Raw genomic sequence first — 10,186 nt, 5'->3', positions numbered from 1 at the left:
CACTTCTTATTCGGCTAACTTCAGCCTCGTGAATCAGGGCCTCTAACTGTTACTCCTGGCTTTGTAATAACCGCAATGGACAACAAGAATGTATAACACCAGTATACAGTAAGCCACCTAGTAGGGCTTCATTCTTCCATATAGGGCCTTAAGGCTACCAATGTCTGGTAAAAGAAACAGGTGATATGCATCACCCCCAACTAACATCTGGCTGATGGTGGTGGTAAAACATTGTGCAGGTCTGTTGACCGAGTCGGCCACGATGTATGAATATCACTCTCATGCTTATGAAATCATGAAATCATTGCTCGGCCCCTGTGCTCAGAATTCTCACCCTGGAACGCACCCCTCCATTCAGGAAACAAATTCTGCAACATGGGGTAAAGACAATAACTTTGTATCATTAAGTAGTGATTAGCACTGACCGATTAGCATTGATTTTGCCTTATATAGAAAAGACTACATGGAAGTCATAGTAACATAGTAACATAGTAACATAGTATCTGATGTTGAAAAAAGACAATTGTCCATCGAGTTCAACCTATTTGTGGTCTCCTATGCATGATGATTTGACTAAAATTTCTGACTGATGCTGCTGTCAGCCGTTGCATTTTATCCCTATTTATAGTAACTATAATGCATGACTATGCACCATACCCCTGGATATCCTTATCCATTAGGAATTTATCTAACCCATTCTTAAAGGTGTTGACAGATTCCGCCATTACAACTCCCTCGGGCAGGGAATTCCAAACACGTTTTGTCCTCACCGTGAAAAAGCCTTTTCGCCGTATTGTGCGGAATCTCCTCTCCTCTAACCTGAGCCAGTGTCCACGAGTCCTCTGTGTTGATCTAACCAAAAACAGGTCCCGCGCAAGCTCTGTGTATTGTCCCCTTATATATTTGTAGATGTTGATCATATCCCCTCTTAGTCTCCGCTTTTCCAATGTAAACATGCCTAGTCTTTCAAGCCTTTCCTTGTATTCCATCGTCTCCATGCCCTTAATTAGTTTGGTCGCCCTCCTCTGTACCTTTTCAAGCTCCAGGATATCCTTTTTGTAGTACGGTGCCCAGAATTGTACACAGTATTCAAGGTGTGGCCTCACTAGTGATTTATATAACGGGAGTATAATACTCTCGTCCCTAGCATCAATACCCCGTTTTATGCATGCTAATATCTTATTAGCCTTCTTTGCTGCAGTCCTACTTTGGGTGCTACTGCTTAGCTTGCTATCTATGAGGACACTGTCAAAGTCAGAAAAATATCACGCTACACATTGCCATATTTGCACCTCATGCGTGTCCCCGCTGCGAGTGCATGGGCTCTCCCGTGCGTGCGCATACTCGCTGCTGCGTGCACCCGCAGGCGCACGGTATGCGCATTTACGGTAAAGTTTATGTGCGTCTAGCGGGCGACTCAATCGTTACATATTTTAACCATATAATGTATTTTGAAGATTATGGTCCCTTTGATAGAATCTGAAAGTTTAGTTAATGTAGCATGTTCATAGACAAAGAGATCCCTCTTTGTTTGATACGAAGGGTCAGACAGGGGTTATACAGTGGTGTTTAGTATCCATCGGAAGAGTATTTAATTAGCAATATTCCGGTGTTGGTTTGAAGCGGATTAATCGCTCGTGCGAATAGTTATGGACATAAGAAGTTTATGGACATTTACTATTATTTGCACTTTATTATCCATGCGGCGGGAAACCTAGTTTCCCACCCACCTGAGCAGTTGTAAATAGTCACAGCCCACCTGTATGAATCAACCTATGACCTTTTGTTATAATGCGAAGACTAATTCCTGTGTCCAATGAACAATAAGAATATAGGGACCATTGTACTGTATTGTGTGTAGGGTATAAAAGGACAAGCCGATCTGATCCAGCTCTCTATTCTCTTCAACGGTTCTCACCACTGATAATCGGGAGCTGGATATCCAGAGGCGCATGCGATTGTTTCCCTTGAGCGTAAGTTTCTCCGCAACCATATTGCCTTTATTGTTATTGTGAGCCATATCTCTCTCTCTCTCTCTTCTCCTTTTTCTCTCTCTTTCTCTTAAGTGTTATTGTACTGCTATTGTATTTCATGTGTAGTTTTCTGGTTAGGTAGTCAATGTTATTTTGGTAGTGTATGACTTGTATTGTATTATTCTTTTGCAAATAGAACGTTCATATAAGGTGTTAGAACCTAATACCGGTATCTGTGTATTTATTATATTTCTAAGTATTCTCAGAGCGTCGGAGACGCTCGTACAGCTTCCAAGTTAATAAGGTTACACTGTGTTACATTTACACCCTATCACAGCACCAAGGTTTATTGCATAAATACATTGTTTATGGTATAGTTATAAAGGTTTAACATTGTGAGCATCAGCGCCGCTTGTGATCTCCTCGTGGTCCCAAGCGTCCGCTACGCTAGTAGCATATCATTACGTTAGTCGGCAGCCTATAGCGTGCCTGCCTGTGATCTCTTGGCCGTGAGCGAACGTGACGCTTGAGCGTCTCGACTACGGCTAAGCGATTGTTACGCAACGTGCGTACCCTTACGGTATACCATACGCCAATAGCGTACTGTGTTCTTTCACCTTTTAGAGGGTTTTAAGTAAGATAAATATTAGGCTTTATCAATTGGCGGCTCGTCCGTCCTTCACATATCTGCACAAGGTAATTTCAGCAGACATTATCTATCAGCAAAGGGCGGGAGGTAATATTCCTCGTCATGCTGACCGGATAAGCGTCTGCTTCGCTTAGTAAAGGGTGCTGAAGGAATCCGGAACCGGAGGTAAGAACAACACGCTAGTGTCTTTTAAAACTGTTTATTTCTGTCTTGCGTACGCACGCACGCATATATCTGCATTTCTTTTCATTCGTGTATTTTCATATATCACTCTCCTGTTTGCCATTTCACAATTGATAACGTGCTAAGAAAGATTTGTTGCTATTAGTAGTTAAAGAGTAAAAGTAATACATTAAGGGGTAATTTGTAAAGCACGCACACAGCTTTGCCTAAGATACAAGGAAAGACCTGGGTGGTGCTCGGTAGATGATTGAAGACCATCTACATTGATAAACGTGTTAATTGTATTTCTGTGGACATATCTGGCTGGCATACACGTGTTTCTAACAAAAGGGTTAGACTAGTGTACGCAACGTAAAGGCCGACGCACGCAGCGTATATTACGCAACGGAGCGTCTGGGTACGCCCACGTAACTCAAATCACACTATAGTATTATTTTAACAGGCGAAAAGGTGGCAACGCGATAAATAGCGCAAGTCAATTTTAGTGTCCGAAATTTAAACTAATAGATCCTTCTCTAAATTTACGACTCATCTGGTCTAAAGGAAAGAAATTTCTGCGCAGAAATAGAAACAAAAGTAAAGTGTACATGTGGTGAGTGAGTGTTTGTATATATATATATGTTTTTACAATTTTTGGGTTGAACCAAAAGAAGTCGAGTTCTCGTGAGGTACATACATGTAAGTGACGTGCATGGTGGCTGGGGAGGCATCCCTTGTTAAAGATAAATTCGAGCATTAGAGTATAGCAGACCAGGAGGTCTACTGTAGCACAGACCAGGAGGTCCGGAACAGACCAGGAGGTCCAGGTACAGCAGACTAAGAAGTCCGCTATAGAGAAAAGAGCACAACCCAGGGGGTTGGTGCAGAACCCAAATAGGCCATTACAGCTCTGGCTGAAGGAATTTGCAGCCGCAATTTTCGATTCCACTGGTCGCTCCGCACATAAGATTAGTTGCTTATGTGCCGAACGATTGTACCGCACGTAATTGTGTGCATTAGTTAGTAATTTGACCCAGTACCATTTGCGTACGCTAGAGGGGTCATAAACGCTATTTGTACATTTTAACGTGATTTGTGAAATTTTTTTTATTTTAAGGGAGGTTCGCTGGTCACTCGGGAACTATCCAACAACCGATACTTGCTGGGGACTGGTAGGTCCAACACGCCCCAGTAAGTAAAGGTTCATAGGGGCCCTAGGTTGGGTACAACAGCTCTGGATACAGTGATTGCAGTACTGGCCAACGTGGGCGAGGAGTGAGTGGAGTACTCGGTAAACTTCGCCGCCGGCCTGCCCCGGACATCTTGGTTTTTGTAAGGGTTCGCTGAAGACCCTGATTTAAAGGTCAGAGGTAGTGAAAGCAACACCTGCAAGTTATGGGGGCCAGTTGTTCAGGTAGGGGGCGATCAACCTCGGTTCGGGTTGACTCAGCACACACACAGGTTTCATGTGATGAATGGGAAAGAATGACTGTACATGATGGGGAGAAGTTCCAAAGAGTAGGCAGCTTTAGCCCAGATGTGTTACAAAACCTAAGGAGAAGGATAAGTCTCATTAAATCAGCAAAGAGACGGATCAAACATTATGACTATTTAAAATTGTGACAACAGGAAAGTGAAATGCAAAGAAGTTTAACTGACATAACTGACTCTCATCTTGGGAAGAGAGACATGGCAATGGAGAGGATTATGGTTGCGGAGAAAGGCACAATGTTGTACGATAAAAATGCACTTAGTAACTTAGAATGAAAGTGTAAAATGTAATAATGTTTATGAAAATGAAAGTGTAAAAATTACAAATGTTAACCCGTGCAAGTCGCACCCCATGTCAAACTTCCCTCAGGACTACAAGCAAGAAAGTGAGCCCAGCACGATGTCGGCACCTTTACCAGCAGCCATCACACAAGACATCCAGGTGGACACGACCAAATCGGTAAAGGCAATAATCAAACCCCCTAACGGAGGGTCAGGTGAGGTCATGTCCACAGGTACGTACAATGTTTTATATCACGCACAAACAAATGTACCCCATATTGCAAGACCAACACAAGGTGATGTAATTGAATTTAGTCCTGTCAGGGTGATCACAGTCCCCAATGGGAAGACTGACGATCAGGGAATCATTCCCGTCGGGGACAGTGCAATGCGCTGTCTCTGGTCCCGGACCGAATTGAGATCAATTATGTCTGAATGTCCTGATCCTAGGAAAAATCTAGTCGCATGTCAAAGGTTCATTAAAGAACTAGGAAACGCCACAGAACCCACCAACAAAGATTGGCGGACAGTGCTGAGGGCATGTTTGCCCTCCAGTGTTGACCCTGCGAAATTTATTACTGATTGTCAATTAGACACAGAAGTACCTCAAACGGAGGAACACAATCAGGAATGTATTAAGCAGATTAACCGACAGTTGGAAGTATATTTCCCTGCCGTTGTCAAGTGGAATGAAATTTTCTCCATAAGACAAAGCGAAGGGGAAAGTATTTCTAATTATTTCAATTGAGCACTGCAAGTAATGGCTAGAAACAAAGGGATCACAGACATCAAAACTAATGCACAGCATAGAGAAATAGCGGTTAAGGTATTAATGAATGGTTTAAAGGAGGTATTGAGAACTAGGATACAGACCACCAACCCAAACTGGAGAAATATCTCGGTGGCCGCATTAAGAGAGGCCGCTATTGATCATGATCAGAATATCACCAGATACAGGGAGTCACAAAGTGATAAGTTAATGGCCGCAAGTATACAGGCCCTAACCACAAGACCACTCCAGCATAAGCCCCAAACCCCTGCGAGAAATTCAAATGTGGAAGTCTGTTACAATTGTCATAAAAAGGGACATTTTGCACGAGACTGTAGAGTGAAAAATACACAAAAATCATATCAACCCCCTAGACAACAACATAACCATGATATCCAAGGAATCAGGGAAGTACAGGGAAAGCGGTTGATGGTGATGAGCATCCAAGCGTTTGAGGAGGCATCAAATCAACCAAAACCTCAGGTCACTGACACTTGGAAGAAGCCCAGGGTTTGTTATCTTTGTAAAAGAGAAGGGCATTATGCCAGTAACTGTAACAGCCCACATAAAGCCAGACCCCCTAGACCACGACATGAAAAATAAAATCGTAATGGTACCACATATGTAAAATTTTGAGTTACACCTATAAGTTGCAATCAGGAAAGGTGATCATTAAGACTGATGGTAAGCCTGAGGTTATAGTTAATAAAGTGGGAGGTCATTCCCTGAAGACACAGGAATGACCGGGTGAAACGTTGTAAATGTATCTGTGAAATGTTTTTTTGTCTCCCCATCTCTGACGATTATTGGTAGGACTCAAACATTGCATATCTACTTGGTCTTTGCAGAAGTCTACCAAACCCCAGCATGACCTACCCACATCAATGTATCCTGGCCAGATACAAAGGGTGGAGTATGGAGGTGCTGGTGGGAGGGACTGCGCAAGGAATCCATTTGGACATGTAGATAGGACAGCCTGATGATGATCTGACAATGTTTTAAAAATGTTTGAAAAATGTTTTTTTTTCCTGTTGTTGTTCATTGATGGTTTAGGTAATATATATATATATATATGAATTGTTCTCTCTCTCTTTTGTTTTTTTTTGTTTTCTCTCTTCTCACTCATGTTTCCATGTTTTAAAGATGGTATGTCACCCATCAGTTAGACAAATGGTAATGCAAGAGTTTTGCTCCGTACAGAGAGATCGCTGGTTTGGAAGGAATATTGCATCACCGGAATGTTCGTTTGGAAGACTGAGAGACAGCACCTTTGAGATGACAGCAGAACAAGAAGAACAACAAGTCTAGAGAACTAATTATCGTAACAAGTTTCTCTCCCCCTCAAACTGTTTTTTTTTTGTACCCCCATTACGAATTTCTCCTTTTCTCCTCCTGTAAGATGGACTCGCCTCAAGAGACTGTGATCCGTGTTTTCATGTTGACCCTGATGTTGACCAGAGCAGTCTGTTTCGGTGAGAGTACCAGTGAGGTCGAGAAAGGATCCAGAAAGGTTCTGATGACAAAGATGGAGGCGTAAATTTCCAATAACAACACAATCACCGAGCAAAGGCGAGTACCGGAAACGATCTAGCAGCCATGTTATTTGTAAACATTTTGAAGGATTGTTAGCTGAAGAGAACTGTATCTGTAGGCTCTGTGACAGTGTAGTTGAGGATGGGTGTATCAAGAAATGCCAATCTAGTTTTAATATCCACATGGACCGGCATCCATTGAGTGACTATCACTCCTTAGTGGGTAAAGTGTTAAATCAGACAGATTGTTGGGTATGCTCTCAAGTACCTCAAGGCCATAGCAAATCAGGATTAGTGCCCTTCCCTTTAACTATAGGGGAGGTACTTGAGCTAAGTGGTGGGAGGCCGGTGGACAGGAGGTTTAATATCTCTAGTCCTCCTAGTTTGAAGCTCCGCCAATATCATGCGGATAGAGCCCTAGTATGTTTTAACATTTACAATCCCCGAAAGCTGGGAAATTGGGAAGTGTCATGGAGTAACCAAACCATGACCTTTTTCATATAGAGCAGATAGAATGCCAACAGATACAGAGCTTATACGCCACATAGCCGGTAGTGGAAAATCTTTCCGATATAGGTACACCCTAGGAAATAGGATCATGAGAGTTGGAGAGGTATCACCAGGATACTGTGCACACATCGTACAAACCGATACGTGTACTAAACAGATGGGAGAATTAGGGTTAGGAAATTTCATATGGAAAATGTGTAATATGGTTATGTCCTACTCCGTCCCATATGTTCTCCCCGATGATGCATATTTCATATGCGGGAGGAAGGCGTATAAGTGGCTTGCCCCAAATTCAGAAGGGTTATGTTATATTGGAAAAGTACTGCCTGAGGTAATGACCGTATCCCACACTAAAATGAAGGATATTCACCGCAGTGCCCAAGCTCCTTATACTCACACTCATTACGAGCACATCGTTAAACGGCACCTGATAGAGAGAACAGAGCATCCGGCCTCTGACCTGATCAGTGAATCCACCGGGATTCAAATCCTAATCGCGTTAGATATCACCCGTACCGCCAGAGGAGTGATAAATTATAAATATATATCTGCGCTTGCAAATTTATTAGACAATATCACTGAAATGTATGATGACACATTCAGGTATACTGGAAGGGAGCTCCAAGCTTATAAAACAGAACTGGTTCAGCATAGGATGATTCTCAATTATCTCACAGCTGTGACGGGTGGGTATTGTGTCACCCTAGCAACTCAGTACGGCGTAAAGTGCTGCACGTATATCACAAACAGCACCGAGGACCCGGTCGAGGTCATAGACCAAAAGATGGATGACATTCTCCAATTAAAATGGGAGTTCCGAAGGAAACACAATCTCACCCTTGCCGCTGTGGGTAATGAGCTGACCAGTTGGGTGTCATGGTTGAACCCGCGAAATTGGTTCTCCGGTTTAGGAGAATGGACCCAAGGTATTATCATGGATGTAGGGAAATTCCTTTTGTGTGTTCTGGGTGTCATCATATTGGTCGGTCTGATATTTAGATGCGTTCGGGTTTTAACAAAGTGTAAACGTAGCGCCCGAGTGATGAGTTTAAGGAGTGAAGATACTGTAATAACAACGACTGATGTGATTTATGACCCAACGATAGAGACAATGTTGTGATGAAAATGTGATTCCACGGTCCGTTTCTTTCACCCGTTTCTTCTTTGTTTTTCTCCAAGGTAAAAAGGCCCGCTTGGAAGAGGAATTTGACGACCTTGTATGCAGACAACAGATGGATTAAAGAAGAAGTTTGACAACCTTTTACACAGACAACTGATGGACTATGCCATAGACCCCCCATGTCCCTAGTACTTTTAATTTTACGCTAGCCCAACACTTTTTGTAAGTCTATGGACATTGATAAAGCTTTGCTTGCGTTTATTGGCAAAAGCACAAAGAGACTACAGTCAACATGTGCATCGAGACAAGACAAGACAAGACACAAGACAAGACCTCAATCGGCAAATGTATATTAAACTCACATAGTTTATCACTGCATTTACCATAATTGTTCTTTATCTTCATCTCTACAACCTTCAGGTAATAACACACATAGTCGATAGGGAATACAGGCACAGATATCAGCATTCACATATTCCCCCATTCATGTATCATCAACTAAAATGTGCTCCCCCATTTTGTTGCAACCAAAAGCCAAAGAGAGCTCGGTAAAGTTTGACAGCCCATCCACAGACCCGTACCACGGGATAAGAAGGAATTCAAATGTATACTTCGCAATACCTCGAAGCTTGATTTAAGACACGTACGGCACGATGATACATGACCCCCCAAACATGGATTCATACACACATGCTCCTGCTATCTCACTAGGTCATAGCCGTTTCCTACCTTCTCCTCTCCTCCCCTACCCAATCATAGAAATGTATTTACACATGACATATATTTTTCTCTTTTTGAAATGTTTTAGAAAGTGGCAGTTATTGGTGACTGCCAAAGGGTGGACTGTCAAAGTCAGAAAAATATCACGCTACACATTGCCATATTTGCACCTCATGCGTGTCCCTGCTGCGAGTGCATGGGCTCTCCCTTGCGTGCGCATACTCACTGTTGCGTGCACCCGCAGGCGCACGGTATGCGCATTTACGGTAAAGTTTATGTGCGTCTAGCGGGCGACTCAATCATTACATATTTTAACCATATAATGTATTTTGAAGATTATGGTCCCTTTGATAGAATCTGAAAGTTTAGTTAATGTAGCATGTTCATAGACAAAGAGATCCCTCTTTGTTTGATACGAAGGGTCAGACAGGGGTTATACAGTGGTGTTTAGTATCCATCGGAAGAGTATTTAATTAGCAATATTCCGGTGTTGGTTTGAAGCGGATTAATCGCTCGTGCGAATAGTTATGGACATAAGAAGTTTATGGACATTTACTATTATTTGCACTTTATTATCCATGCGGCGGGAAACCTAGTTTCCCACCCACCTGAGCAGTTGTAAATAGTCACAGCCCACCTGTATGAATCAACCTATGACCTTTTGTTTTAATGCGAAGACTAATTCCTGTGTCCAATGAACAATAAGAATATAGGGACCATTGTACTGTATTGTGTGTAGGGTTAAAAGGACAAGCCGATCTGATCCAGCTCTCTATTCTCTTCAACGGTTCTCACCACTGATAATCGGGAGCTGGATATCCAGAGGCGCATGCGATTGTTTCCCTTGAGCGTAAGTTTCTCTGCAACCATATTGCCTTTTTTGTTATTGTGAGCCATATCTCTCTCTCTCTCTTCTCCTTTTTCTCTCTCTTTCTCTTAAGTGTTATTGTACTGCTATTGTATTTCATGTGTAGTTTT

This window comes from Pseudophryne corroboree, chromosome 3, assembly GCF_028390025.1.
Source record: "Pseudophryne corroboree isolate aPseCor3 chromosome 3, aPseCor3.hap2, whole genome shotgun sequence".
NCBI classification, from domain to species: domain Eukaryota; kingdom Metazoa; phylum Chordata; class Amphibia; order Anura; family Myobatrachidae; genus Pseudophryne; species Pseudophryne corroboree.
The sequence above is the reverse complement of the archived record's forward strand: the minus strand, read 5'-3'. Positions refer to the sequence as shown.